The 27007-nt window shown below is 45.3% G+C and overlaps 1 protein-coding gene and 2 long non-coding RNA genes across 6 annotated transcripts in view; 1 reads left to right on the top strand and 2 right to left on the bottom strand.

The window, feature by feature from the left end:
* The window catches only part of STON2 (stonin 2), a 152250-nt gene extending 141676 nt beyond the window's left edge, over nt 1-10574 (bottom strand). For both annotated transcript variants that reach the window (XM_032344780.1, XM_032344781.1), the window contains exon 1: nt 10417-10574. The gene's annotated coding sequence lies outside the window, so the exon portion shown is untranslated. The remainder of the gene's footprint in view (nt 1-10416) is intronic.
* Nucleotides 10575-14283: 3709 nt separating this feature from the next.
* LOC116590035 lies at nt 14284-18527 on the bottom strand. Of its 3 annotated transcripts, none has more exons than XR_004285504.1 (5): nt 17947-18527; nt 17324-17485; nt 16014-16162; nt 14862-14937; nt 14284-14510 (listed from the first exon to the last, which is right to left on the bottom strand). It is a non-coding gene; the product is annotated as an uncharacterized LOC116590035 (long non-coding RNA). The 3 variants fall into 3 exon arrangements; XR_004285502.1 differs by having other exon boundaries at nt 16042-16162; XR_004285503.1 differs by having other exon boundaries at nt 16042-16162; nt 18240-18527.
* A 1659-nt stretch (nt 18528-20186) lies between these two features.
* Nucleotides 20187-24684, top strand: LOC116591667. Its single transcript, XR_004286102.1, has 3 exons — nt 20187-20366; nt 20893-21620; nt 24077-24684. It is a non-coding gene; the product is annotated as an uncharacterized LOC116591667 (long non-coding RNA).
* The last annotated feature ends 2323 nt before the right edge of the window (nt 24685-27007 follow it).

Raw genomic sequence — 27007 nt, 5'->3', positions numbered from 1 at the left:
GGCCCCAGGCTGACTGTGACATTATCCTCAGGCAGTGGGCCTCTTACAAACAAGAAGCATCCCTAGTTCATGACTGTTGACGGAGGCAGGGGCACAAGGGTGTCTCCAACTGCTGGGGACAGTGGCCAGGAATGCAGCCACGCTGGGTGGGCTTGGCACAGAGCAAGAGTCGAGTAACTCTCTGTTGACTGAGGGCTGACTCTGCTTTCCTAGGGCAGGGTCTTGGGTTTCGATGGGTGACAGACACTGTCAACACCCCTTTTTTGAAGTCTGTAAATTTAGAGAGCAGATAAGTTAGGAAGTGTTACAACTTCTAGGATAAAATAATCCTCATTATAAAAATGCAACCAACTCAAACCCTTTCAACGGTGACAACTCACCCACCTCCACGCTCCTGGTGAATTTCCCTTTTTTGCATCTCTTTTTCTAACATATATATTTTATTATAAAAGGAATACACTTTCACTAAAGAAAACTTGGGAAATATTTTTTAAAAAGGATAACCACCGCTGAAGCTCTGAAATGATGGGATTTATAAAAATTCCCTTTGTGTGTACCTTTTTCAGCTTCCCAGGGACACTTCATTGTTTCAGGGTGAGGCGTTCCTTTGAGGGGGGGTGTGCTGTCACCACAGACAAATGGGACAGGATCCTTTGACCTTGTGACTCTCTGGGCTCTCACCTCATGGCCAAGAATTATTTATTCTATTGTTTTTTCCAAGTTGATGGAAATTTCCCACTGCGTATGCCCATTCTCTTTACTTCCTCAACCTAAAAGACCAGAAAGAAAAATGTAATCCCTCGAAGCTCTTTCCTATTATTTTTTCTGCTTCAGTTCTCACATCACCCACCTCCATCTGGAGAAGTTTTCTCAAAGATTCTAGGAGGGATCTAGAAACCAACCACACCACTATGTGTATTTGGTCCTGCCGCCACTAACAGTTAGAGTTCTTCACTGACGCTAACTCTTACAAAACAGAAAAGCCACACAAGTTCAGAGCATGTAAACCATAAATGCAAACACAGCAGATATGCTAATTAGAGACTCCAGAGAAAGCCTTCAGAATTTGATTCTCCCTGCCTCTGGGTTCTTACTCAGCTCTGAGAGGGAGACTTTTGAAAAAGCAGATCCAGAATCATATTATAATATGCTGAGGGAAATCAAGGGTCTTGGATGCATTTTCCAACCCAGTGTAAAACTGGAATTTAAAACAGTAAGGGAGGCTCAGTAAGTGTAGTAGAGAAAAGCAAGAGCCTTCTTACGTGGCTCGCAGTGGCAAAGAGCACACATGAGTACACACACATTAGTGTACACAATCCTGAAAAACGGTCATTGCCAGGATATCCATTTTTTCCTGTGTTTCAGCTTTCGGGTCTCTGAATGCTTGGGTAGCTAGCTGTGAGTCAGATACCAATCGTCACATCCATGGGCCAGACTTGATTTCTGGGTGCAGTGTTTCAATTACAGAAAAAGCATACACAGCTGACATGTGTGTGCAGAATTTATTGCAGTATCTTCTTAACCTCTTTTACTTTTAATAAGAACAACAACAACAAAAAGTATGGATTAAATTGAAATGAGGTTTTCTGTTCCGGGGAAATGCAAAGGGCTTTAAAAATGTGTGAGCTGTCACCACTCCTCACTTCCAACATGTCGGCACCAACAGTGAGAATTTTACAGTGATAAAGCAATGAACAGCTTCATCACACTGATACAGCTACACTTCTGTGCCCTCAAACCTCTGAGATGGGCATTTTTACTACCAAGTCCCATCTCCAGATACAAAACTGAGATTCAGGCCATAAGTCACTTGCCCAAGGGCACAAGGGGAGGAAGAGGTCCAGTTGTATCTGACCATTGTCTATGGACTCTTAAGTCCAAGCATGACAGAGCTCGGGAGACAAACTCTCCAAAGGAAAAGGCCAGCATCATAGTTCATTTCACACTTGAAAAGGAAAAAAAAGAACAATCTGGAAAAGGGGAGCTGGCTTGACTTTTCCACTGGAGCTGGAATGTCCTCAGGTTCAGCCATACAACCCCATCTCTTCTTAGGTCGGCTTTAATAACCCTCTGTGGCTTTAGCTGTATGTACAATCAGGGACCCCCACACAGATGTCTCCAGGGCTGACTTCTTCCCTGACTCTCATGCCCACGGAGGGCCTTCACTTCCATGTTTAACAGGCCTCTCAAAAGCCACATATCCATGACAGAATAGCTACTTTTCCTCTAAAGCTGTGCCGCAAGAAGCCTTCCCATACAGCATGATGGCGGCTCCATCTTGCTGTGGCCCTGGACAAAAGTATCAAGGCATCCTGGCCCACCCCCTCCTCCTACGTGATTTCTCTCATGTTCATTTTACAAAAAGACAGTGTACAAACAGATTTCTCCCGTGCTTCTTTAAAACAGCAAGCTCCACTAATACACGTAATAAGACATCATTTGCTACGACCTGTTGGGAGCATGTCTCCCACAGCCGTTAGGTGAGCTGTAGCCACCGCAGCACTGTCTACCAATGTACAGTGATGTTCACCTACTACTTTAAATGGGCTACTTGTAAAACACTTGAGTAACACTTCCTATCACCCCGACATTGATTTCAAAAGTGCCTTACAGCTAACAAGTTCATCTAATCCTCCAAAGAACTCTCTGAAGTAAGCACCGCCATTATCTCCTTTCCACAGATAAGGAAACTAAGACACAGGGAAGTTCAACAGCTTGCCGGAGACCACACAGCTCCAGTCAGGACAGTCTGGCTCTCGAGTCTATCAGGCTTCATGCATGAAACACACTTTTCCCCCTGAAGGTACAGAAATGAACTTGTTTTTTACTTTGCTTTCTTAGGGCTGGGACCCACCTCCGCCAAGTTCCTGGCCAAGATGGACTGCACATTGTCTGTCCTCTTCACTGGAAACTGGTAACCAAATGACAAGGGACCAAAGTCCCTTGTCCCCTGGGCACTGTGCTGTGACCAGCCAGGTCACCCAGCGGAGTCTAAAATGTGACAGCAAATGACTCTGTCTCCTTGGAACCACCTCCCCAAGGCCTGCTCAGGGATCCGGAACTGAACACAGTTGGCTCTGGCCAGCAGCACAGCACGAGGGCTCCCAGGCCCCTGAGTGTGATGGGTGGCACAGCTGGCGGCGGGGGGGGGGGGGGGGGGGGGGGGGGCCTGCTGCTGTGGAGAATACTGGGCCAATGAGGCTGCTGGGGAGTGCCTGGGATGTGTTGAATTTACTCAGATAGATCCTCCCAACGCATACACACACCCCTTTTAGATGTGACTGTAATACCAAAAATGTTAAGGAGAAAGAAAAGGTAGAAGAAGAGAAGCAAGTGTGCTTCCACAGCCCTGCTGACCATGTGAACTGACAGAGCACAAACAAGGACAGTTTTCCTTCTAGCAGGATCTCTGTGGGTGTGCCCAGAGTGCACAGACGGCCCCCGTTAACCCTTTAGAGCATTTTTCCTTTGGTTTCCAGATACAGCAGGGACAAAGGGCACAGCTTCTAGAACTAAGAGGCTGAGGTAAGGTCAAAGCCCTCTCTTCACGACAACCTCGGACAGGTTACTGAACCCCCGGTACTAATTTCTGACCTCACAGAGTGGAGGTGGAAATTAAGTGAGATCATGTGGAGTAAAATGGTAGCAGAAGACCTGGGTCACAGCAAAACTCGATGAATGGTGGCTACTGACGGAGATTTTGATAATTTCACTAATAAAAGTTGTTCATACCCTTCAACTGTTTAGAGTCTTAAGTAAAGGGAAATGGAGGGACAAGGAAGGACGTAGAAAAAAATTAATACTTTATGTGTGGCCAAGGGTGGGAAAATATACAAATAAAACTGTATTTCTGACAGCTCTGGTTCACCCATTTAAATAACGGACAAATGTGAAAAAGCTCACCGGCTACGGCTCACCCCAGCCTTATCCACTTAACTCTGGTATTACAATCTTTCTCCTTTAAAAACTCAAGTCAAGAAAGACAAATATATTCAGTTTCTAAAACAAACAGAGGAATAAAATCTGTTTTCATTTAAAGCATCTCACTTTTTTTTTTTTTTTTAAAGCAATTAGCTCACTTCAAAGGGCAACCAATGGAGTGATTTTTATCAAGCTGGCAAGGGGCTGGTGTCTCACTTCAAAGTTCAGGCAGATTGAAAGCTGCTGATAGTCCTACTACACCGGCTGGTATTTGGCAGAGAAAGTGCTGAGAATGCCGGTTCGTTCAGATGGTGGATGTGCGCAGACCGCAGCACGACAGCGGCACCTCTTCAGGGAGAGCCAGGATTCAGCCTGAGAGAGAAGGGTGTAATTACCCCACCCCCAAATTAAAATTAACGAGGGTCTTTGGGGTTCCAGCCGCAAGAGCCTCCACGGGACATAAGAATAGATGGAGGAAGTCCTAATTAGATGGACAGAGCCCCGAGTGCTTCGTGACCCCAGCCCTATGAATATCTGTAAAGCAACTTAAGTGGGACACCACCAAATGTCCAGGGAGGTGGGACCAGCGCACACAGACGTGCCAGGGGATTCCTGCGTGACTTGAAACAAGCTGCTTGACCTTCCCAGGTCATTCTGCAAGCAGAGTGAGAGACCAACCGCCTGCCAGTCTGACAGAGTTTATGATAGGATGAGATTTTATTTATAAAGAGGGTTGACATCCTTAGCTCCATAGTGCTCTCCTATTAATAAAACGAACATGGTAAGAGCTCAAAGTAGAGGCCAGATTACCCATCTGCTCACAAATCACCAAATGGCTTCATTTTTCAGGATGTGATACGAGCCATTAGAATATTAGAATTAGACTATCACAAGGCAGTCAAGAAAGGAAGACTTTAAGAAGTGGTCTACTTGACTCCTTCACTCCAGACACAGAAGTCTAGCCACAGACCTCAACAAGCTTGTGCAGACCATCAGAGCCGCAGTTCACAGGAGCCCGTTCCCTAACACCCACTGTGCCTACCTAAACCCTATTTCTACCTCCAGGCCAGCATGGTTGCTCCTCTATGAGCCTTTCCAGCCCAGCATAACCTCAGAAAGACTCCCTGTCTCTGAATTCACAGCTGAAGTGTCCCCTTTGGTTATACTATTGATCTCACTGTTATCTGACTACTACTAATTCTGTATGAACATTATGCCCTTTCTCCCTAAGATTAGAGGCTGTGTCAAAAAAATAAGCATTACCCTTCTCTGAATTCCTCACAACTTCCCCCAGCGCCTTGTACCCAGAAGATGCCCAGTGCCATTCCCATGAAACCGCCTTCCAGAGATTTTACTGGCTGATTAGCAATCTGCAAAGTAGCTTCACACTCATTATGAAAACGCTGCACAAAGAACATTAACCTTCTCTTAGCTGTCAGTGAAGCCACCTCAGAGCACAGGTCAGGGTTAGTTGGAAGCCAGCTGGAATGGTGGAGGTGCGCACAATGAACAAAAAATTCAAGGGACTGGGTCTTCAATCCTGCCCTTCTATTATCTGTCTGTGGATTTTGGGGCCAACTGTTTCTCATTAATTGCATTTCAGAAAACCAGCTATAGCACAAGAACCCTACCTCTTGAAACTGCTAGAAATGTTAAAAAATATATATGACACATTTAACATTTACTCAACATAAACACATAGAGAGGATACTATTTGTGTAGTGTTTAATGTGTATTTTTCTTAAATACCACATTGCCAGATAAATGCTATCCAGTGGGGAAAAGTATCGCTTTCTAATGAACATGTTCAGCATTTTTAGATCCCTCCTGGCTAGTTTAAGTGTCCCTTCCCTCACTGACTCTCACGCAGGCCTAGAGTTTTGTCTGCCAATCTTTTGCAACTTCAGACCAAGCTTCCTGCAGACCTGAGATCGAGGGAGCTACAGGGTTTCATCGTAGAGCTGACCAAGGGAAGGCCAAGGCTAAAGGAGGAAGTGAAACAGCTGGCTTTCCAAAATTACCTGGAGAGGGAAACAGACCAGCAGAGACGGCCTCAGGCCTCCTGGCGAGAGGTTATGACTCCAAACTTTCTCATCCACCTCTGGAGGTATGCAGAATCCGCAGGAATTCTGCTGTTATAGAAAGCACACCTTGTAGGTATGGTTTGTCCAATCTGTTAGGAAAAGGATCTCTTCACATATTATTCACACTTCATTTTATAGTCTGGACCCACCATGACCTCTCTTATTTGATACGAGGTTCATATGCATATCATTTCTAGTACAGTCTATACACACCCCCAATGGACTGTTATACTCTCATACCATCTTGAAACAAATACTGTAACCTGCTGGCCAGCACTCAGAATGCTGACTCGGAAAGTATTTCATGTATTCACATGGTGTGGGCAGGCATATCGCTGATTATCAGGACCCTGGCAGAGTTAACGCTTTTTCCAACATCCAGAATTGAGAAAAATAGAGTAAGGAGAAAACTAACCCCTGCTGTGTTTTATTTCTTGTGTCATGTCGTACATGCCAACATATTTTCTCCTTCACGTCCACTCTTGGAATGCGCTCTCATTACAGGAGCGGTGAGTCACCATTAAAGGAATTGCTGCGACCTGCCCTGCCCGTCAGTATAAGCTAAACTGTGGACATCTTGAGTTCTCAGGGGGGTATTTATCTTGGGAGAGTTGATCACACTTTGCATGATCATATGGTACAGATGTTTATTCATGAACATGACCTCAAGTGAAGTAAGAAATGGCTTGGTCTGACTATTTAAAAATTCAGCCAAATGTCCACCCAATGGGCAAACCCCAGTTCCAGAATTAAAGCTGTGATGGATCAGAACTGATGTATGCTGACAGACTTGAGTGAGAGGTCTCGAGCCAGACAAAAGGGTGTGCTCACTGATGGGGGTGGGGGCAGATAATCGGGGCAGAATTACAAAGGGAGGGATAAAGTAGCACTTATGTGCGTCTTCTGTGAATCCAAACTTCTTTTGTTTCCTCGGGGTGAGAATTGCATCTGCAGTGTAATATAAACCTAGAGAACCAGTCACTCTCAGAGATCCCACTGCCACTGCCAGCCTTCAGCAAATCCACCAGATGGAGAATGCCAGGACCTTCCAGACTTTTCGTCCTTCCATTAGGCCCTTCTATGCAGGCCTTTCCCTCAACCACATCTTAATTTCTCCTTTTAGCTCCATGGTTTTTGAAGTGTAGACTTTGGACTGGCAGCATCAGCATCACTGGAGCTCTTGTCAGGAATGCTAATTCCCAGGTGCCGCCCCAGACCTACTGACTTAGAGCCTCTAGGAGTGGGACCCACAAATCTGTGTTCTCTCAAGGGCTCCGGGTAATTCTGAGGCACACTGAAGTTTGAGAACCGCTGCTTTAGGTGACATGAAGATGAGAGAGCATGTGCATGTTAGAAGAGGACTTTAAAAAAAAAGGGGAACAATTTTCCAGCAATGGAACCTCAAGTCATGTGACAGATAGTGAGGGAGATTTGAGGCTGCTGACTTCATTTGGGCCCTCATCATTTCTCACTTTTAATCTCATCTAGTTTGGTCTTCTCCCCACATTGCCACTAGAGACATCTGCTTTGCCTGAAAAATCTGATCAGGTCAAACCCCAACTTAAAAACGTGTCAGTGGCTGCTCCTTGCCCATAAAACAAAGTTCCAAACACCTGCACACAACCCGGGGCCCTTCATCATCCGGATCTGGGCCACCTCCCTGGTCCTGTATCCTTCTGCACTTTCCCTCCCACTCAGCCATACCTCACTGCCTGCAGGAGGCTCATACTTCCCCATCCCGCTGACATGGAGTTTGGCTATGACTTACCTTAGCCAAGAGCATAAGAATTGAAGTGATGTCTGTGACTTCTGAGCAGATACTAAGTGCCATATTTTTGTTTTACCATGTTCTTTTTTTTCCCGTTCCCCTACATGAGATCAGTATTATCCCAGAAAGAGGCTGTTTCTTAAGCCTCTGAAGGGTCTCAGAATGAAAACAGATAAGGAACAGAACCATAACTGACCTACCCTGGACACCCAAGATAAGTGAGAAATAAACCTTGTAAGCCATTGAAATTTGGGGGTTATTTGTTATTTTGCCTACGCTGACCATTATGGCACATTTGATCCCCCAGACCCCTCTGTCTGGAATGTCTTTCTCCTCTGCTCTACCTTTCCTTCCAATCCCACCTCAGTCCTATCTGCATAGGAGACTGGCTCATCCCTCTACACTCAGTTCAGGTGTTATTTCCTCAATCAAGTCTTTTCTCGTTCCTAGGTATAACTGATCGACTCCTATAGGATCCCATTTGGATGCTACAGACCTGTAACTGTGTCCTTGGAACTTTGCTGGGAACTTCCTATTCATTAGCACCATCCCTAGAACAACAACTTCTCTTAAAAAAAAAAAAAAAAACAAAAAGAAAGAAAATTAAACCCTCATTTGACAGAGTGGGAGACTTTGGCTCAGAAAAGCAAGGCAGCTTGTCCAGGTTTCCCAGCCATCAGCCACAGAAACAGTTTTCACCAAGTGTGGGGCTGGCTCTGAGCTCAGCAATCTCTCCCACACCCCACACATCTCCCTCCCTCCTCCATCACCAAGCTTTCTGACCCTCCCATTCCCATTCTGGTGGAGAGAGTAAAAGTCTCCTTATCAACAAGTTAAAAGGTTGTGGAATTAATTTGACACCTGAAAGACTTGCATCTGGAAGTGGGCTTCTTACCCCCTGAGAAGATAATCACTTTCTCTAAGTGGATGGATTTATTTAAAGGTTCCTGGCAAGAGCACTGGGGCGCCTGGAGAACTGCAGCCCTCCGCCTGTACCTTTCCCAGGTAGTGTGGCTGCGAGCTAAGACAGGCAGATTCTCACTGACGATGCCCTCAGGACCTTTTGGGTCTGTCACAGGGTAGGATGTGAAGGAGCAGAAGGTTCAGAATTCCAAGTAAATCAGCTACATATTGATATTTTCGGTAAGTGAACAAGGGAAAGAAAACAAGGACAGAAAAGCGACACAGTGGCAAAGAACTAAACCAGACCACCCAGGTCAGACACAGCAATAACCGCCTAAAGTAAGAACGGCAATTTTAGGTTTCTGTGAGCTGCTGGCATTTTGTTGTGAGGTTGGGCTTTTTATTTGTTTTTCTCTTCCTTTCCCTCTCTTTCAACTTGTCCAAGGGAGGAATGGAAAGTATAAGAACCTGCAAGTCCTTCCCCTTAAGCCATACCAGTCAAAGCTGAGCATTCAACAAAAAACCAAGATATTCTTCTCACACGACATTCATAACAATTTCTTCAAGGTTTACAAAGCTTTTCTCAGTTACTAATTGGAATCCATTTATCTCTTTCACCATTCCAATGGAATTTTTTTTTTTTAAATTCCTCAAAGGATGTATTACCTTTAAACAATACGATCAGTAACATTAATAATAGCATTTTTCCCCTTTGAGTTTAGAAAGCTGTTCAGAGCTGCAAATGGTCACTGGGCCAGGTAGGACACATCTGATTTACTCTTTAAAAGACCATCCACTCTGTACAGCCTTGTGCTTGGTGTTTTGCGGGTATTGGTTTATTTAATCCTGGAAAGGACGCTATGCAGGTCCTTGGAACAGGAGCAATTATTTATGGCCACCTAACAGATGAGGGCAGTGAGGCACAGAGGGCACAAATGACCTGCCTGAGAGAAAGGGTGTCTCTCCCCTTCAGAGGCCAAGTAGCTGCAGAGACAGTTAATGATTTACCCACAGCCCTCAGGGAGCTCCTTCCAGTAGGGGCAACACATGCACTACACACTCTCATTCTCTCTCTGTCTCTATCTCTCTCATCTTCAACTCTTCTTCACCCAGTAAGAGGCGGGTGTCCAGCAAATTGCTTGGCAACGCGCGGAGGAAACTCCATCCAAAGCCAGGGTCTGCCGGGTCCAGGCCGCCTCTGGGCGCTGTCCAGCGGGCAGCGCGCCTGAGAGGCCAGGCAAGGGTCCCGTCTCCGGACACCCCGGAGGTGGAGCGGAACGCCAAGACCCAGTTTCACTCGGGGCGGAGCGGGGTGGCGGGGGAAGCACCGTCCCCAGGGACACCTGTTGTCGCCTCCCTATACGGGCCAACAAAGATGTCGCGGGGACTCACATCTCGGGGAAGACACCCGTCGGCAAATAGTGTCCGCGTAGGGTGAGGGAGTCGCAGGTGTCTTCCCGACCCCCCTCCACCTCGCCCCCCTTAGGCGGGCTCACCTCACCCCCTCCCACCCCCGGACGCCTGCGGCTGGTGGAAATGTCGCGCCTCCCCGGGGCTCGGACCGAGGCACGCGCGGAGGTTCAGGGGCCCGCTGGGCGAGGGGCAGCACCCGCGGCGCTAGGACCTCGCGGGCGGCCCGCCCCCACCCCCACCCCCACCCCCACCCCTCGCCCGCTCCACCTGCGGAGCCCCACCGGCGGGGCACGCTCGCCCTCCACCGCGGGACGCGGGCGCTGTTACCTGCGACACCGGCTGCAGGGTCCCGAGCGTCGGCCGGAACGCCGCCGCGGCAGAGCCGGCTGCGCTGGCGCCGGGATCCTCGTCCGGCCCTGCTGCTCCGCTGCCCTCCCTCGCGGCCGCAGCGCCGCCGCCTGCTCCCCACTCTCCAGGCTCGCTCCGCGCCCGCGGGCTCCTGGCGCCGCTCCCGCCGCTCCTGATTGGCCGCAGCGCGCGCCCGAGACGCGCGCTGATTGGGTGGCCGGGAGCCGGGGCGGTGGGACGGGCGGGGCGCCGCCTGGACCTGCTCCCGGTGTCCCCGGCGCCGCTGCCTCTCGTCCCCGCTGCACCTCCGGGCGGAGATCCAGACACGAAACCGGGATCTTGCCCCTCTGCGCTCGGTTGTGGAGAAACGGGATGAAGTGCAAAGTAGGACGAGAAGCATGGGGTGGCGGGGAGTGGGGATCGCCTTGCAGTCTCTCCCACTCCTCATACCAAGGCTGGACGGGGGAGATCCTTGCTTCTGCGGCCTCACTCCTGCAAAAACCTACAGGGTTTTGATTTCCTGTTTTTATAAGCAGGACGGTGGGTTGTAAACAGCGGTTGCCAAATTGTGTTTTTGAACTTGGCTTGGACTTGACGCACTATCTATCTCTATGTGGTCCAACCAGAGTTCGCAAAAGGGAAGCGGACGTGTGAGGTCCGACGCGTTTACAAATTAGTAAGAACGAGGAAGATGGTGAGATAGATCTTCACTTACAAGGACCTCAGTACCTAGATAGGGAGCTAAGGCTGAATAATAATGGTAATAGTAACAATAATAATAATAACCCTGACTTCTCTATGGCACACATTGTTTGCCAGGCACTTTTCTAAGTGCTTTGGATATAGTAATACAGAAGTACAGAAAACAGCTGGCCTCAGGATGTCCACATGTCCTGTGAAACGTGTGGCCAAGTGACATCAGTTGGCAGTGTGAGAGATTTTCATCTGGAAGACACACCAGCTGTCATTCCACATTGCATTAAGAGGCACAAGTTAGAAGGGAGAGAGAGCGTAGGGAATTAAAATTGTTCCTGTCTTCCATATCTTCTCTGACAGTTCTTTAGCTCTCCCAACATTTTGTCTCACCTGAGCTGGGCCTTTCTAAAGAATAAGAACAACCACTATAAATTCAGGATGCTGCCAAAACTTTGTTTTACCACTCATAAAAGGAGCCCCCTTTTAGCAACCAGGTAACAGTGAGTAGAAAAAAGTAGCACCGTTTCTATTTTAGCACCTTTAATTTTAGTTGCAGAAATACCTTGAAAGCAAATATGTAGCCATCTTCCTACAAGTATCTCCTCTCTATATATTCTCCTATGTTGATAGAACTCTAGAAGGAGAAGCTTGGGTTGGTAGAGAAAGGCTGGAGTGAAAACCAGCTTGACCTACTCTGAGCAGCTTAATTTGTACCCTAGTTGAGCCTAACGTCATTTACTTTGAAAAGCCCAGTACCCTACAAGGAATTAGCTCCGTTTTCCAAGTTTATATCAAGGGACGAGTGATCTGTTGACTCTATATTGAAAAGATGGACTGGGCTGGGTGGAGCCTCACCTGATAAAAATACCAGAGCAAAACAGACTGTGTAAAGAAGGTTCTTACACCAGTATCCCTGTCCAAGCTTCAGACGCAGGTGGAGACATCTGCCCATCATTCCAGTTGCTCACTTTCCATAGCTGTGGCTTTTGCCATAGCATAAGTTCCATTTGGATTGGTCACACTATCACTCCGAAGAAGAAAGGCTATTTAAGGTAGAGAACTAGGTTGACCCAAGATAATTTCTTAAATCGATAGTCCTGGTTGCATTGCACTAAACTCGACCTTCTGAAGGATGAGAAGAGAAAGAAGAATCTGGATTCCACTATGGCCACCCTGGAACCTTCTTGTGGGCAGGAACTGCTTATGAATCTGTCTGTCCCCTATCTCATCTCGCAAAACACTTTGCTCGGCTGTGCCTCCTGCATTGCATTTCTTCTATTTAGCACTCAAGACTCAATGAAAATGTCCTGGTAGTGATCCCCTTGTCCCTGTTATATTCTTATTCCAGTACGAAGCAACAATATTCTAGTGATCCATTTACATGACCATCCCTCCAACTAATTATCACTAATGCCTGGCCCAGTACAAGGAACTCAGTACTAAGTATTCAATAAACTTGAACTGACTGAATGAAATTACTTATAGGTAATAGAGAGGCATTAAGGAGACTGGAACCATACCCCAGTGCTGTTCAACAAGGCATCCTGTAGTTCCAGGCTTCCTCGATGTTTGATATGAGCCAAAGTGATCCTCTGCCCAGTCTAATAGTGACTAGGTAGTTTCTGTATGTTAGGCACTGTCAGCTACAGAGAAGAATGAGGTCTGAAATATACACAAGATGAAATGACACAGCTGATTTAGAAAATCAGCTTTGGTGTTTCCTCAAAGAGTTAAACACAGAGTTACCACAAGACCCAGTAATTCTACTCCTTGGTACATACTCAACGGAATTTAAAACATATGCCCCGATAGAAACTTGAACATGAATATTCTTAGCAACATTATTTATAACAGCTACGAAATTGAAACAACACAAATTCCACTAACTGATGAATAGGTAAACAAAATGTGGTACATCCATACAATGGAATATTATTCAGCCATAAAAAGGAATGAAGACTGATACATGTTACAAAATGGATGAACCTGGGAAACATTATGCTTAGTGAGAGAAGCCAGACACAAAGGACCACATACTAAATGTTTCCATTTAGGTGAAATATCCAGAGTAAGCAAATCTGTAGAGACTGAAAGCAGATCTGTGGTTGCCAAGAAGTCAGGGGAAGGAGAAATGGAGAACAACTGCTGAGTGGATATGGGGTTTCCTTTTGGGTTGATGAAAATGTTCTGGATTTAAATAGTGGTTATGAGTGCACAACTTTGTGAATATACTAAAAACCACTGAGTTGTAAAAAGCAAAACAAAACATATATGCAGCGGGCATTCAGAGAGTTTGGAAACCATCAATGGAGGAAATGTTAGTTAAATCTTAGAGTGCTAGTAGCTAACAGTGTAATAGTGCAGAGGAACAGAAAAGCCTGTAAAAAACAGTTATAAGTTAGTGTGTCTTGCCCTCAAGCTCCCACCTTCAGCAACCTAGAGGGGATTTACTCCTTAGATCTGCACTGTCCCATCAAACATTCTATGTTAATGGAAATGTTCTTTATCTGAGCTATTTGATATGGAAGCCACCATGCACATGTGGCTATTGGACATGTGAAATGTGGTTAGCACCACTGAATATAATATATAAATATAAATAGCCACACGTGGCTGGTGGCTACTCTATTGTCAGTGTAGTTTTTGCTGGTTTAAAGTTTTTGCTGAAGTCGTCGTAACTGGCAATATAGAAAAATAATGGAGGGTATCAGAGTGGGAGAGTCAATGTCTTTATGGTTCTATAACCTGACTCTGGCCTGTATCTGCTAGAAATCCTTCAATAAGATCTCACTGCTCCTACCCTTCTTCCTTCTATGAACTCTTAATGAACGTCAGTCAATAATATAGAATTTAGTTTTATCTTTATGGTAGGATGCTTCCATTCCACAAATATTTATGGACAAGCATTCTGTGGAATTATGGGAAGAGGGATAGTAGACAATGTCAGCCAAATTCCAAAAGGTAGTTCTCAAGGAGCCAGACAAGGAGAAGACGCAAGAGAAACCCTTCCCAAGGACCCAGCTCCTTACTTTCCTCCCTCCAGTGTTATACACACACACACACACACACACACACACACACACACAGACTATTGAGTGAGAAATCTTGTTATTAGGAAGCTGAAGCGATGCTGAAGAATCTTTATTTATATTTCCTGTTTCCAACCCAAGCCTTGTAACATCCATAACTCCTTCAATACACGTTCCAGTTCATGTTCATTTTTCTCTTCTTTGAACTTTCATTGAATTTGAAATCAATAGAATGTAATGACGTTCTAAATGTTCTTCCTTAATGTGATGTCCCCACAGCAAGATTCATTTGTTGTACAAATGTTCATTGAGCTCCTGCTTATTTTTGTGCCAGAACAGTCCTTGGAGCTATGGGTAAAAAGAAAGACAGGGTCACTGGGAAGGTTAGAGCCTAATGAAGAGGGACACAAAGAAAATGTTCTGCAAAGTTTGGCCTAAATGTGTAAGAAGTTTCACTGAAAGCTCAGGGCAAGGAGCAACTGGGTGTACACAGAGAAATCAGGGAAGGTTTCTCAGAGGAGGTGACATTTAAGCTAAAGGAACTTAAAGGATGAGTAGGAGCTTTTAAAGTGTTTTTAAAAACATAATTCATTTATACTGCTCACCTTCCAAAATGGGATTTGAGGTGGTGTACTGGAAGTTTTGAGAACTTTGTATTGGAAGTTTGAAAGAATGAATTAATATCAGGATCCAACTCACCATATGTGACAATGTTTTGGATTGTTGACAAGGGAACTGACTAGACAGTCATTCTGGGGGCCTTCAGGGCTTATTCCTGAGGACAAAACAAAATAAATATAAGTCTCTATGATCTCAAGAATTTAAAATCTCTCACCTCTACTATTGCAATATCCTTCTTATCGGCCTTTTGTATTTAATCTTCTTTTCTTCTTTCCTAGGGTATCCCAAACCTCAGTAACCAGTGTCCCACTGTCACCAGTCATTCCATGTCCATGTACCGTCTGCACTATCATGTACTTCTTTCTTTACATTGGCTCTCCTCTTGCTCAACTTCGCTGAAAAGCAATTTTTATCTCATTGTCATCTATGATAAACAAGTATTACTTGCCATAAATAGAACGTTAACCACAAAAATAGTACAATGAAAGTAAAACCACATTATCTAATCTTAGCTGACTATTGTTGGCTGCCAAAAGTTCTGAGGCCCCACTCTTTCTTCCATAAGGAGAAAGATTATCAAGACTTAAAGAGGTATTAAAGACATACCAGCACCAAACTGATCATTTCTCCTTGGCTAAATCAAACAGACTGAAAAAAGAATTTTGCAAAAAGAATAACTGTCTCGCTACATGAGCTAATGAAATTTAATGTCCCTTTTCCATTCCGCTTACAACCAGCTTCTGTACCATTAAAGTCTGCTCCTGCTGGGTACCACATATCTGTAAACAGCGCTATGATCCTTCCCTCTCACAGCATCAGAATGATCTTACTCAATGTTATTATCTCTCTCCCCTATTCAAAATCCTTCAATAGCTCTTCATTACCTAAAGGAAGAAGTCTTAGTGCCTTACCATGGGCTACAAGATCCTCCTGGATCAGACTTAACCCACCTCTCCGATTTCAGCTTCTGTTACCCTCTTCCAACTTTATTCCACCAATACGGAACTATTTGCAGTTCTCAGAATGCACCATAGACTCTCATGTCTCTGTAGTATTCCCTCTACGTGGCAGGCTGTTCACAAATTACACCCACCTTATCATCTTTCATGTCCCTTCTGTGCTCATTTCTATTTATCTGCCCAATACCCTACAAACGCACACACATCCACACATGCACGCACACGCAAGACATGCCAGCTCCAAATGACAACAGGATTCCTTCCAAAACACCTGCTTCTTTTTTCCCCCACTGCCTCACCCGTGTGTCTCTGGCAGGCATGGGCAAGTTCTCACAAGACTCCACAGTTCTTATCACAGCTGATTGGTCTACAGGTGATCACATGAACCAAGGTGAATCAGTTAGAGTTCCTCAAAATTTCCTATGAGGAGAAAAATTTGGCATCACTTTTTCCTCTGCTTTAAGATTGGAGAGAAACAGGCAAACAAAGCAAAGAGAGATTATCCACTCCATTGTGCTGCAGACCAGCTACTTCCTTGCCCCTCCTTCTTTCCCCTTTTCCTTTTACGTTGTAAAAGAGACCCAGTATCTTTCCAATTAAGTCTTTTTCCTAAACTACTTCAAGTTGAGTTTGTTATTTACACCAAAGTATCCTAATACATTTCTAATCATCCTTGAAGTCCCAACACAAAAGCTACTCTTTTGTGAATACTTCCCTGACTCTTCCAACCCAACAAAGGTACCCCTTGTTTATGCCTCCTGCGTCCTGTAACATTGGATCCCATTTCCAACAAGTATTTTTGTTATCTTGACATTTTTTGTGAGAAATAGTGTTCTGTCCTCTTTGCCTGTTTGATTATTCCATTTACCACCTGATGAGAAGGGAAACTTAGAATATAGCAATCTATTGACTGTATGCCCTAGTTAAAGTTGATATTGAGTGAAAAAAGGAGCTTTTAAGTTTCAGCTCTTCTACTATGAAGAATTTTTTTGAACCAAGTTGAATCCTAAGAAGAACCTTAAAAAAAAACTGCCAATTACAAGAACTCTCCTCTGCTACCCAACCAGGATGGAATTAGAAATGCACCCCATAAACAGCAACCACGAAGGGGCAGGTAAACCTGGATATGCAGCAGAAAGACTGAGGAACACAGGGAGGGGAGAATCAGAGGAAAAAAGGGAGGTCTGAGAGAGAAGGGACTGTAGTAGTCCTATCTGTCCTTGGATCTCTGTGAATGAGAGGCAGGTCCATAACGAATGTTTTCTACCACCCATGAATGTCTGTCTGCAGTCGTACTTGGCCAAGCAAGATTGAATTCTCTTAGCTAACTGATTGAACCTATGCACTTCTTCAAAAGTTACTCGGCATCACAGGGTCATATATGTTTGTGTATGTATCTCATTCTAGACTAGAAGCTCCTTTTCCAGATTCTTTCAGTCTTGGCATGTTGGGCATCAGGGTCTAGCACATGCTTGAGTTGGACTTTGATGCTTAAGCCTATGTTTAGGGAGGAATGCTTTCCTGCAGCAAGTATCAGAAGAACCAGTCATAATGGTTCAAGCAGTCAAGACATGTAATTACCTGACATGAACAGTCTGGATGCTGGCAGCCCCAAGCTACAACGCTCCATGACATCTAAAGGACGTAGGCTGTTTCTGCTCTCCCACCCTTGGCTTTTTGGCTTTATCTTAAGCTGCTTGTCTTGTGAATGAATGATGGTTGCCACATTTCCAGGTATCTCATCTTGAGAAAAGCATATACAAGAAAGGAAGAAAGTGGACTGAGCTGAGAAAGTTTTCCTTTATCAGGGAGGAAAATCATTCTCAAACATCCCTTCCTCCTCCTCTAGTAAACTTCCCTTCATATCCCATTGGCTAGAACTGAGCCACATGGCCATTCTTAGCTACAAGAGAAGCTGGCAACACCAGCGTAGTCTGGGACTTGTCCGTAACTATGAAAAGTACTTGTATTGCTTGCAGTATTGCTTTTGACGGGCACTTGGGTCACAGGCTTTCCCTACAATTTTCCTCTTAGTGCTGGAGACTGGCTAGGACTAACATGGTATCTAGGTGGGGTATCTTGAGCCTAGGTAAGGATCCAAATGTACTTCTTCATTCATTACATTTCTTGCTTCGTACACTCTTGGACCCTTTATTCTGCACATGGGATTGATGAGAGGCCCTGTAAAGCTTTTAGATTCATACCTAGGGGGTCTCTTTAGTTGTTCGTGGCTGGATTTTTCATCCAGGAGAGTGACCTGGAGCACAGATTGCCTCACTGGTCTCTGCGTTACTGCCTTTGCAAGACTACCCATGACCTGGCCGCCTGAATGGTGCCGGTATGCTGATTTGGAGTGACTCTCACATCACACACAGGATGAGTTTAGGGCTCTGGGTTACTGACAGTTCTCTGCAAAATTTTGGCTCTAGCTTCATGGGTAGCCCACACATTGGTCTTGACTGGCCATATTCCAACCGCAGTGCTGCTTCCGGTCTACCTGAAGGCAGCTGGGGTGGGGGCCAGGCATTCTCCACTCTGTGCTGGCACCCAGAGCTGTTAACCCAACCTCTCCATGGGTTCCTCAGCAGGTTTTTAGGGGTGGTGAATTCCTCCCAGGGATTTCCAGCTCCACAATGCCAGCAGGCCTTTCTGCTTGGGATCCTTTCTTGCCTCTGACCGATGTAGTGACCTCTTGCCCTCCCTGGTCAGTCTTCAGCCATGTAGACCAGGACAGATGTTCCTTGTGCTCTTCTCATCCATCCTCTCCTCCCCACTAGGGGCAGTGGTGAGCAGGCAGGGGTGTGGTCAACAATGAAAGAGACAGCATTCTTGGAATGCGGGGATTCGACAGGGAGCTCAAGAGAAGACCTAGGGCTGAGAGATGTGTTTTCTACCTTGATAAGGTTGCTGGGAGAGTCAAAAGAGATTGAACCCCTGACAGTCCTTGTGATATGCAAAACTGCACACAAATGATAGTTTTGTTTATTAGTTTTACTTGAAATATAAGAAAATTAAAAAGGAGGAAAGTTAAATACCACCCCCCCCCAAGATAGAAGCATCTTGGGAGTATTTTTGAGAGGGGGAACTCTGATTTTAGATGCCCAGCTTTGCCTCCTCCCAGTAGTGGGATGCAAGTTTGGTTTCTGAGCCCTGGTTCCATTTTATAAAGTGGGAATAATAATATACATATATCAGAGGATACGCGTGAGTGTTGAATGAGGAGATACTTATAAAGAATTTAGCACTATTTCTGACACATAATAGATACTCGATAAATATTAGATATTATCCTTATTTTACTACACAGATGTCTGTAGCAGACTGCAGATCTCCTAGGATATAGCCCTGCTCTGCACCAGAAATAAATTACAAGAAAGAATTTCCAAAATGAGATCGACAGAGGGGCGCCTGGGTGACTCTCAGTTAAATGTCCACCTCTTGGTTTTGGCTCAGGTCATGATCTCGGGGTCATGAGATTGAGCACTGAGGGGTTCGTGCTCAGCAGAGGCGGTCTTAAGATTCTCTCCCCCTGTCCCTCTCTGCACTTGCAAATGTGCACATGTACTCTCTCAAATAAAGTTTTTTTTAAAAAAATGAGATCAACAGAGGCTGCACGGATATGTTAGGGTATCTGGCATCTCAGAGACAATATAGCAGGTGGGTAGGACCACAGACTTGATAGCCAGGAGGCTTGGGTTTGAATTCTGGCTCAGTCATGTGATCGTTTTAAGACCCTTGGCAAGTTCCTTAGCCTCTCTGTGTCTCAATTCCTTCACCTGTAAAATGGGTCCTTGCGAAGAGTGAATAAGTTAAGTTATAGTATGTGTTTAGGATGGCGGCTGGCACATAGTGTTAGAAATTATTCAATACTCGGGTGCCTGGTTGTCGCATCTAACTCTCGATTTTGGCTCATGTCATGATCCCAGGGTCATGAGATTGAGCTCTGTGTGGGGGCTCGTGCTGGGTGAGGAGCCTGCTTCAGATTCTCTGTCTCCTTCTCTCTCTGCATCTCCCCCGCCTTGCTCCCTCTCTAAAAATCCCCAGAAATTATTCAATACTATTAATATAATTTTGAATTTATTTAAAATTCAAAATAAAATTTGTTCTTAAAAATCCCAATTGACTTTTATTTCAAGGGACCTGCCTTTTAGCAACTGGAAAAAAGAAAACACAGAGATAGATACACTCCACATTCTGTGTGCCGTTGTCTATGCTGTCCCCTTTGCCTGAGTTCCCTCCTTTTGACCCATAAAATCACTCCATATTCGCCACTACCCTGGGGCCAGAGCTCTTTCTCTCCTGCTTGTGCCTCTCAAACGGGGCTGATGTCTCCTTTTTAGTCATCTGTGTATTTCCTGACATTCCTGATAAGTGTTTTTTCAACAGAAAGCTGAGAGTAAGGTGCATCATTTTGAACTCTTGTATTTTGCAGACGAATACAGAATTGTGTTTCATCGTGGAACAGACATCCTTCCTCTCAGAGGATGAAGGGACTGTCAGAGGCCTTCAGGAGATGATGCCTCTAAACCCCAGGAGGAAAACACACAAAGAATGATAAAGCAATCCCTCTTGCCTCTGACCTTCAACTAGCAAGAGCTCCGGCTCGCACAGCTGCAACAGTCAGGTGAGTTGAACCAGAGTGGGTGGTAGGTCTGGCCAAGTTTTCATCCAAATTTCAGTGGCTGGTGGGCTTTTGAACCAAGCTCCTGAGCCTATTTTCTTACATATAAAATAAGGGTAATACCAGCCTCAAGGCGTAACTTTGATGATGAAATGAGATAACGCAATGCCTGGCACATAGAAAATGCTTAATGAATTGTTAAGTGAATGAACAGTGCTTTAAAACAAAAAGCCAAACTGTACCATTGTTGGCTGAAGCTGCAGGACCCTTAAAAGCACAGCGATGCTTAACGTTATCCAGAACTTGTCCTTCTCAGCATATTGTTCCCCACATTGTCCAGGTGCACCTTCGCACAGCTTCTCAGACCCATAATCTGGGTTTAATCTGCAATCAAGAAGCCCAGGTGGGCAGAGATCGGCAGACTCCTTCCCCAAACCCTTCTCTCCAGCTGGCTCAGGAGAGCTTCCCACCTGCAGCTCTCTTGGCAATTACGAGAACCCACTCCCTGTTATTGTTTTCCTTTTCTCAGTGATGGAGCAATCACATGATTTCAGCGGGAAAAACAGTCTCTGGACAGAACAGACAAAACAGTATCTGGAATCAGAGACTGTCTGGCTTGAGCCACAGACTTTCTGGTCTCCATGTCTGAGTCCCTGGAGAGAAAAGCCATCGGAGGCTGGTGGGACCGGGGATGAGCTGGACAAGAAGCTCAGGCAGCACAGGTTCATATCAGGCTGGCCGACTGAACAGGTTCTGCCTCAGGATCAAAAACAGTTTTCAATTCTAACGAGGAGCTCCTATTTCCTGAGTGCGGAGGACCAGGCACTTTACAGGTGGTGTCAAATTTAATCATCACAACACTCTAAGAGGAGTGGGTCCTTATCTTCCTTAAGTGCCTCTGAGGAGCACGCAAGGATCCGGAGCTTGGCTAGCGTTCCACACCTTTTACAAAGCCCTGTGCGTTGTCTCCTGGCCCTACCAAACCCTAAAGGACACAGGACTCTCCTGGGATCTTAGGGAAACCAAGTTCTGAATCACTAGGTCCAGGAGAAGGCCCGAGATGCCGCATCTCTAACAGTCTTCTAGGAGATGCTACAGATCCGGGGACTTTAACTGCAAGGCTAAGACCAGAGGTCTCCCACCTTGGCCGCACCCTGGAATCAACTGGGAGCTTTCGAAATGCTGACACCTGGGCCTCATCCAAGAGATTCGGATCTGATAGAGGACAGCTCTGCACAGGATTGCGGAAACTCCCGGGTAACCGCTCAGGCCTGCGGGGTTGAGACCGCCCTTCGTTGGTGGGGGGGAGGGTATGGGGGCGGGATGGGGACTATCTGTAGGCATCTGTAGGCTCCTGAGGCTCCCGGGTCACCCTACACTCCCCTTTCCCAGACAGAGGCTCTAGGACTGGGCTCTGAGGTCGCCCTTGCAATGGCCTCTCTCAGCAAACTCCCAGCCTAGGACAGGCCAGAGGCGCCACCTGTTTCCTTGAAATAGTCCGCAGCTGTGCTGGTGACCTCACCGCCCTGGCTCTGCCTCGCGCCAAGCTGCGATCTGGAAGGCCCTCTTCCCCCGTCCTTAGTTCAAGTCCGCTTCGGGCTCCCCCGCGCGGCCGGGCAGCGCGGGGAGTAGAGCCCCCGGCGAGGCCGGAGCTGCCGCGGAGGACAGGGCGCACCCGCACCCGCACCCGCACCCGCACGCGGGGACCCAGGGCGGCCCGGCTGAGAGCGCGCGGGCAGCCCCGCCCCCCCCCAGCCCCCTCCGCCTCCCTCACCAACACTTGGGAACTGATGAAGTCACGCGTTCTCCTCCCTTTCAGGGACGTATAAACAAACGTTGGATGCACAAGCAAAAACGGAAAGGAGGTCTCCTCTTCCCCTTAACGCTTTCCAGAGGCAGCCACAGGTTTCGGTGGGGCTCGTAGCCGTCCAAACCTTCTGCTGCGCATACGTATCTGTATTTACACACATCCGTAATTACTGTTTTGTAAACAAAAGTCACCATGTAATATTTTCCCAGACACTATCTTGGATAGCTTTTCCATACACACACACACATTATCTTCGTGTGTCTCAAACTTGTCTGGGAATCTGAATCTCCTGGGGGCACTTTTTAAATAGACTGGTCTCACCCCAGACCCTCTGAGTCAGAATTTCTCAGCGAGAGGCCTGAGAAGTTTTTGGGGATTTGTGTTTGTATTTTAATAAGTGTCTTTGGTAGTTCTCCTCCTCCTGCTCCGTCTTTTAATTTTTAAACTTTAGGGGCACGTTGCTGGCTCAGTTGGAAGAGCATGAAACTCTCGATCTCAGGGACATGAGTTTGAGCCCCATGTTGGGTATGCAGAATACTTGATTTTTAAATTTTTAAAAGCTGAGATATAGGGGCGCCTGGGTGGCTCAGTGAGTTAAAGCCTCTGCCTTCCGCTCAGGTCATGATCTCAGGGTCCTGGGATTGAGCCCCACATCGGGCTCTCTGCTCCGCAGGGAGCCTGCTTCCTCCTCTCTCTCTGCCTACCTCTCTGCCTACTTGTGATCTCTGTCAAATAAATAAAATCTTAAAAAAAAAAAAAAAAAGAAGAAGCAGCATCATAGAAAATTTTTTTTAAAAGTTGAGATGTAATTAACATATCATTGTATTAGTTTTAGCTACAACATTTCAGGTGGTTCTTAAGGAAAATGTCTTGCCTTTTTAATAGTTGTACACATCCAATGTGAGGACGTACCATTGTTTAGTTATCAGTCCCCAGTTGTTGAACATTTAGGCTGTTTCCAATATTTCCTTCAAACTATCCCCAATAACATGCACTGTACAGGTACCCAGGAGTGTGTTTCTCAAGGATAGTTTTCAAGGAGAAGAATAGCTAAATCCCAAGCTTCCCTATTTTCCCATCTTAGAGTGTTTACATCTGAAACATGGAACCTCATAGCAGGACAGAAGCTGAAAACCTGCACAGTCAGGATCAGTACCTCCCAATGTGTATACAATGTGAGTCACCTACATCATTTAAAATTTGCAGTAACCACATTCATTTTAATCATATATTTTATTTAAGCTGACACATCAAAGATATCTCAACATATAATCAAATGAAAAAAAATTTTCAAAGATTTTATTTATGTAACACAGAGAGATCCCAGGACCTTGGGATCATGACCTGAGCCGAAGGCAGAGGTTTAATCCACTGAGCCACCCAGGCGCCCCTCAAATGAAAATTATTAATAAAACATTTTACATCTATTTTCCATGTAAAATCTTTGAAAATTGGTGTGAATTTTTCCCTTGACAGCACACCTCACCTCAAACTCACCACATTTCAAGTGTTCAGCAGTCACATAGGGTAAAAGGCTATTGTATTGAACAGTGCAGATCTAGATCTTTCATTTTCCTGGGATATAATTAGAGGGGACAGGAAACAGTTATGGAGCGTCTACAATGTACTTGTCCCTGAAGGGGCACTTAAACATTCATTATTGTTAACTGAGGGGTGAGATTTTTGCAGAGGATTAAGCTGAAGAATATTTCAGGTAAAGAATTGTCTCTTCAGAGAAACCCTATGAAAAAGGCGAGCCATGGGTTATTATGATGCCCTTTGTTTCAACTCGAGGTTGATAATTTGTGGGCATCCCGGAGCCACAAACACAGAGGAAGAACAAGAATCATGCCTTTAGATTTCAGAGCCTATGCCTTTTTTTTTTTTTTTTAAAATCCCACAGATCTCTCCACGACAGTTGTTCAAAGTCCGTTCTAACGTTAATGGTGAAGAGAGACCTGGCAACAAATGAAGAGATTTAGAAGTATCATCAGTCTAAGTCGTGTGCCCTTTTAACTGGTGGTTAAAAAAAAAAAAAAAAAAAAAAGTATGCCTACGCCCTCTGGTGGAGATCAGAGTTATTGCAAACCACTGGTAAATGGCGTCAGAGCCTTGGTAGTTCATGAACTGAATATGCAGAAATATAACAACTATTACATAAAGGTCACTGAAATAGAAAAATGGATTCCTCATACTGGGAAAGGTTGGGAATCAATGAGGTAGATGTCTTTGCCTCAGACTATCAGAGGGGCGGTCACAAACAATATTTGCAGGTTCTGCTTCAGATGTGGTTTGTTTTTTTCTTTGATTTTTAAAGTGTGTATGATTGTACTTGGTCATATCACAGTTTCTAAGTTTACTTGTGGGTGTGTTCGCGTGTCTGTTATCCCGCTAGGTTGTCAGGTCCTCAAGGGGGAAACACTTGAACCCCTAATTTAAGGCTCTGGATATTCTGGGCACTTGAATAAATATTATTGATTGCTGGGGGAAAAATGGGTTAAGAGCACAAAATAAATATGGTGTTTGTAATGGAATCTATTGATTTTTCCTGCTTTGAATCCTTTTCTTTTCCCCTCAAACCATACAGCCCCAGTGAGGCTGCCAATCAAGTACTTTGCTTCATCTTTAACAGCGGGACTAACAATTTCAATTAGCTAGACCTTCAGGATCTCTAATGCTTCAGCTTTTTCTAGTATGATTCTGAGACCTCCCTTCCCCCACCCAGCCTAATGATAAATTCCTTTTCCATTATTTCCAGAATAAGTCTAAAATATACTATATTATATTTCCTATTTAATTCTGCTTCCATTTGGGAATTTGAACAAGTTCTCATAAGCATCAAAGGAACGGGAGGCTTCTAGCTGTCAAATGTACAACTAGCTATTTTCCTCCAGAGGTCAAAATGACGACTAAAAACTAAATTGATAAGAATTGTCTTTTTAAAAAATGTCATACTATATATATATAGTATATACTATATATATATATATCTATATATATATATATATATATAGATATATATATATATAAATTTGGTAATCCCCAAGGGTTTTGGACCCAGCAAGAGCTGCTGGGTGAGGACAAAGAGAAACCTTTTGTGAAGAAAGTGGGTTGTCTTCAGACTGGTGCTTATTGAAGCTGGAAGACTAGAAGTTCAGGCTCCTGTGCTGGAACCACACTGCACCCCCTTTAGTCATCAACCATGACTGCAGCAGCCTGACATGAAGAATGTGGTCCTCTGTCACTCAGAGAGACCAGATGAGGTCAGCTGCCCCACTAAACCTACGGGTCCTTATTCCTTATGACCTCTCCCTCCCTACCAGTCCCACGGTTCTGAGCCACCACAGCCCTTCCCTGACCCCAACACCTCAACAGGAGGGGCCACATACTGACTGTCACCCACAGTTCCTCACACTGTGTCCCCACTCTTAGCCAGGCTACACTGACTAGAGAAAGATCTGGGTCCTTCCACCAAAGCTAAGGTGGCAGCACTGAGTTATTTTTGAACACCGTATTTGCAAGCACTAAAAAATCAAATATTGGGGCACCTGGGTGGCTCAGTTGGTTAACTGTTTGACTCTTGATTTCAGCTCAGGTCGTGATCTCAGGGTCAGGGGATCAAGCCTCAGATTGGGTTCCTCCAATCTTGAGTCTGCTGGAGCTTCTCTCTCTCCCTCTCCTTCTGCCTCCACCCTCCACCTCAAGCCTTCTCTCTCTAAAAAAATTTTTAGAAATCTTTAAAAAATCAAATTTGACAAATTCAAAGTGATATGACAAAAATACCAACACAATGATGTTGACTGTAGACATGCTACCATATTCACAATGATTCCACAGCCTATGAAAAGAATGTCAGTGACCTCCATGGTTTTTAGGATTTCGGTCATGACTTTATACAAGTTAATTATCAACAAAATGCCCAAGCAGTGGCTTTTGGACCCAGCGATAGGTGTTATCAAGAGTGGAATCACCGCTGAGTGCATGAATCCATGCTTCACACTGCCTTAATACCTGTTGATGGCAACCTGCTGGCTAAATTTAGACAAGCGCTTACTGAGGCTTCATCCAATTGGGTGGCAACCTTAATGGCAGAAGGAGGAAGGATCCAGACACTGAGCACTCACTGGTTTATGCTATTCCATGCCTAGGAAATGAGTCATTGAAGGCAAGAATGTTGGGGGAAATTTTAGCTGCAGAGTATTCCCCAAATCAGGCAGGGTCTTTTTGACCAAGTTAGTGTGGCATGTGTGAAAAGTCATCGTGTAAAACCACAGGGAAATTCACATCTGGCCATGCAGTAGTTACCTGCGTGCCTGAGCAGAGAGATGAAATTGGGAAGTCCAGGAAGCTCCATTTTCCAGCTACTCCCAGGGTTTTCTTCCAGCTGGGGAGGTGTTAGGGGAAATCCCATGGGGATAAAATCTGACTCCTGTGTTGTAGACGCAGAACCTGGAGACAAAAGTCACCTGCGGTTCTAGCAGGTCCTTAAACCCCGCTACTGCCATGGTCCCTCGATTGGTGGTGTAAAGGGGGAACACTACTAGCTTCGCTAGCACTGTTTAAAGAAGATGTACCAAAAGTGTAACTGCTGTTACATTCAGATTTTTTGCTATTTGTTTATTTACTAAGATATTTCTTTATTTATTTGACAGACAGAGATCACAAGTAGGCAGAGAGGCAGGCAGAGAGATGGGGGGAAACAGACTTCCCACTGAGCAGAGAGCCCCAAGTGGGGCTCGATCCCAGGACCCTGAGATCATGACCCAAGCCGAAGGCAGAGGCTCAACCCACTGAGCCACCCAGGCACCCCAGATTCTTTGCTTTTTTTAAAAAA

The sequence above is a fragment of the Mustela erminea genome, chromosome 5 (genome assembly GCF_009829155.1).
Source record: "Mustela erminea isolate mMusErm1 chromosome 5, mMusErm1.Pri, whole genome shotgun sequence".
Taxonomy (NCBI): Eukaryota; Metazoa; Chordata; class Mammalia; order Carnivora; family Mustelidae; genus Mustela; species Mustela erminea.
Note: the sequence above shows the minus strand (reverse complement) of the source record. Positions and strands in the feature narration are given on the sequence as shown.